Source organism: Dendropsophus ebraccatus, chromosome 2 (assembly GCF_027789765.1).
Source record: "Dendropsophus ebraccatus isolate aDenEbr1 chromosome 2, aDenEbr1.pat, whole genome shotgun sequence".
Lineage (NCBI taxonomy): Eukaryota > Metazoa > Chordata > Amphibia > Anura > Hylidae > Dendropsophus > Dendropsophus ebraccatus.
The window spans coordinates 85,104,892-85,109,368 of NC_091455.1; positions in this window are offsets into that span (position 1 = coordinate 85,104,892).

Below are 4,477 nucleotides of genomic sequence, written 5' to 3' on the forward strand. Positions count from 1 at the left end.
CTTATAAAATTAAAGCTGAGCTTTGATTGGTTGCTATGGGAAAGTTAGACTGCCCAAGTTGTGCATGGCAACCAAGTACAGTTTTACCAGAGCAATCTGAGAAACAAAAGCTGAGCAGTGATTGGTTGCTATGGGCAACATCAAACCATATTATTTAGTGCTCTTAGTGTGGCCTAACCATAAGCTGTTTGCTTGGTCACAAGTGTGTTTAGTGACCTCTGCAGTAAAGCACATCGCCAGTCATTAAAGGCGAAATTAAAAAAAAAAATACGACAGTGACTCTTTAACCCTTTGAGGACCAGGCCCAAAATGACCCAGTGGACCGCGCAAATTTTGATCTTAGTGCTTTCGTTTTTCCCTCCTCTCCTTCTAAGAGCTCCAGCACTCTCAGTTTTCTATCTACAGGCCATGTAAGTGCTTGTTTGTTACAGGAATAGTTGTACTTTGTAATGGCGTCATTCATTTTACCATAACATGTATGATGGAATTCCAAATATATTATTTATGAAGATATAAATAGGTGAAATCGTAAAAAAGAATGCAATATGGTAACGTTTGGGGGGCTCCTGTGTCTACGTAATGCAGTATATGGTAACAGCGACATGACACTATTATTCTATAGGTCAGCCCGAACACAACCATATGCAGGTTACACAGATTCTCTAATGTTGTATATGTATTTTTTTTATGAAATCCTTTTTTTTGGCAATTAAATATTAATAAAATGGGCCTATTGTGACGCTTATAACGGTTTTATTTTTTCACCTACGGGGCTGTATGGGGTGTCATTTTTTCCGCCATGATCTCTAGTTTTTATTAATACCATATTTGTGAAGATCGGACGTTTTGATCACTTTTTATTGATTTTTTTTAATATATAATGTAATATAAAATCGGTAATCCGCGCACTTTTTCCCCTCTTTTCGTGTACGCCGTTTACCGTTCGCAATGACGCTTATTATATTTTAATAGATCGGACAATTACGCACGCTACGGTATATTATATGTTTATCTATTTATTTATTTATTGTTATATGTTTTATTTATATAATGGGAAAGGGGGGTGATTTAGACTTTTATTGGGGGAGGGGTTTTGGGGTTGTGTGTTGGTGTTTTGAACTTTTTTTTTTTTACACTTTTGAAGTCCCTTTGGGGGACTTTTACATCCAGTACTTTGATTTTTACACTGATGAATGCTATGCCATAGGCATAGCATTGATCAGTGTTATCGGTGATCTGCTCATTGAGCCTGCCTGTGCAGGCTCAGTGTAGCAGATCGCCGATCGGACCGCACAAAGGCAGGTAAGAGACCTCCGGCAGTCCGTTTCAACGATCGGGACCCCCGCAGTCACACTGCGGGGGTCCCGATCGGTAAGTGACAGGGGACTCCCCCGGTCACTAACACTTAAACGCCGCGGTCGCGCCGCGATCGCGGCGTTTAAGGGGTTAATGACACGCGGCAGCGCGATCGCTGCAGCGTGTCATTACCGGTGAGGTCCCGGCTGCTGATTGCAGCCGGCCCCCACCTGCTATGAAGCGCGCTCCGCTCCGGAGCGCGCTTCATAGCGGGAAAAAGACCCAGGACGTAAGGTTACGTCATGTGTCGTCTGGGGACAGACTTCCATGACGTAACCCTACGTCCAGGGTCGTCTAGGGGTTAATGCTTCAGATGTGTTTACCTGCAGTAACCATGGCAACCGTGCACTGTGATGACAAGTGCTTATGTCATAAAGAAGGTTCCATAAAGCAATGCACCGTGCCCTGATCAGTGCCATCTTGGATGCGCCAGAGGACCTTGAGCTTAAATACTTTTCTGCCCCCTACCCTTGATGGAATTTGGAGGTTCTAGCAGGGGAAAAGGGATGGTCTGCTTTAGACTACCCCTTCATCAAGTCGCCACCTTCTTGAGAAGTGGACCTGGATCTGTGAGGGAGAAGAGATGCATCTGCCTAGCCATCAATGAGGTGACAGATCCAGTTCATCATATTTATAGTATGGTATTACCCTCTAAGCCCAGGGGAGGGGCAACTCTCCAGCCATGGCCCCCCCAAGGTTTCCCCCACAGGGGGTTTTTCCTCGCCTGAGTGCTGGAGAGTGACTCTTCGTGAGTCGTGGGTCTGCCATTTTCGGTGTCATGTAATTTTGAATAAAATTGAGACCCTTTGACACCTGATTACAATGTGTTGTGTCTTTATTTTGCATTCTTTGGTTGAACTTATTATGCTTGGGAGTTGGGGATCCATCACATATTTCAGAGTCATAAAGCTGGACATCTGCCTGCTACACAGATCTATCACCTGCACAATGAGCGCAAGTAGGATGGAGCAGTGGAAAAAACATGCATCGCAAGGTTTGTCAAAAGTTTTTTTCAAGTGACAGGGTCACACCAATCATAGCATATCATAGCAGCATGGACACCACCATAAATATACATCATTTATATGTTGCAGGGAAATGATAAAATCAGGGATTTCATGAAATCCCTAAGAATTTGATGTATGTATCGTGCGTGTGTGTGTGTTTACTATGTATGCATATAGGTAATGTGCATTTCTTTATATCTCTGTATGATGCGTGTGTATATATTGTGCATATTTGTATGTAATATGTATGTACACATTATGTTCACTAATTTGTAACTCCCCATCCCATACCTAAACCTGCTGGAGACTCAGAGTCCAAGTGTCCATTGAGCAGGTAGAAGCCTTTCTGACTCTTTGTACCAGAGAATAAAAGCATTTTCCATGCTATGGAATCACAAACAAATATATATAAGGTACCAGGTGTTTTCTTCACCTAACAGCATCTAACAGTGTCAGCAGTGTCAGCTGGGGCAGGCATTTTAGAACTTGATGCAGGCCAGTTTAAATTTGATGCCGAGTTCTAACAGCGGCCGGCGCAGCAAGTTCAAACAGCGGCCCTACTCCTGCGTCTCCGCTGCAGGGAACACCTGTCAAGAAAAGGAATTTACATTATCATGATGGAAATTCCTGCTACTTTACAGTAAGTAGTGGTGCAATATGCAACACTACATGCGGCTAGTCTCTACACTCTGTGGGCTGGGTGCTCTGCACCTGACCCATGGACTGTACAAACCAATTAAACACACCCTATGGGAACACACAGCTTGGTTTTCGAACTGCTCTGTACTGGATCAGCTTTCCAGAACCGATTGTGTTTGAGAACAGATATATTACTGTATCTGCAAAGTATCAGGTCAAAAAAAGAGCCGTAAAAAACAGGAAAAACTCAGAAGCGGTCATTGTGCTTTGTTAGCAATACACTTCCTTAGTTCTAAACCCAGTAAATAACCCCAGTAATGATGATATGCCATACATTTTCTTTGTAGAAAAATTACCTTTAATATCTGCATGAGATTTTAGACTACAGCAATGATACTATGCTAACAACACCAGTGAAAAATACTGCAATGCATTAGTAAGCCACTAGATGGAGACAGTGTTATATTGTCTTCTATTAAAGTAAATGTATTGCCTAAATTTATTTTGTACTGATAAGAATCAAATACTGAAATTCTTTTTTTTTCTAATCTGTTTCTATTTTTTTTTTATCATACTTTTTTTGAACATATCGGGACAGCCATGTTGAATGAGGCAAGCCCCATTGACATAGACACAATGGAGGAGATTTATCAAACATGGTGTAAAGTGAAACTGGCTCAGTTGCCCCTAGCAACCAATCAGATTCCACTTTTCATTCCTCACAGACTCTTTGGAAAATGAAAGGTGGAATCTGATTGGTTGCTAGGGGCAACTGAGCCAGTTTCACTTTACACCATGTCTGATAAATCTCCCCCAATGAACCTTCTCCACACTCTATTCTATGATCTGTCACCTGTGCAAAGGTCAATCTACATGTTAGGGCAGGCTGAGTGGTTAGAGCAATGTTCCTTTCCAATATCACCAAAAGATCTCGGACAAAGTATTTGGTTAAAAAGAACTCCCTTTGTGAGCCCAGTTAGGCAAAAAAAAAGTTTAGAGGTAAATGGCAGACTGAACGGTGGAGCTACCCAAAGGGTGGCAGAGGCAGGAACATTCTGCGTGGCTCCAACCATCCTTATTCAGACAAACACAGACATCAGAGCGGGCAGCAGGATTATAAGACAAATAAATCTGACATTTAAATAACTCTGGGATGGTGTATGAATCTTATCTTAGCAATAAAGAATTTATAGACCACAAGTTGATTCATGTTGTCTTCAGAATTTTCCTTGCTGCTTATTTCTTAACATTTTCATAATATTCCATTCCAACAGAGATCAGTGATAAAAAGAAGTCAGATCTTGCTTTTGCATTGCTTTGTCCTGTTGTTACAGGGTCCACTCCCTCTATCATGCTCATGAGCTGATGGAAGAGGTAGTAGTCCATCTAAGAAAAGAAGGGATCAATACAGTCCCTTATCTTGACAACGTTCTTATAATGGCCAAGTCAAAAGCAGCTCTTGCTGCTTGGATTCA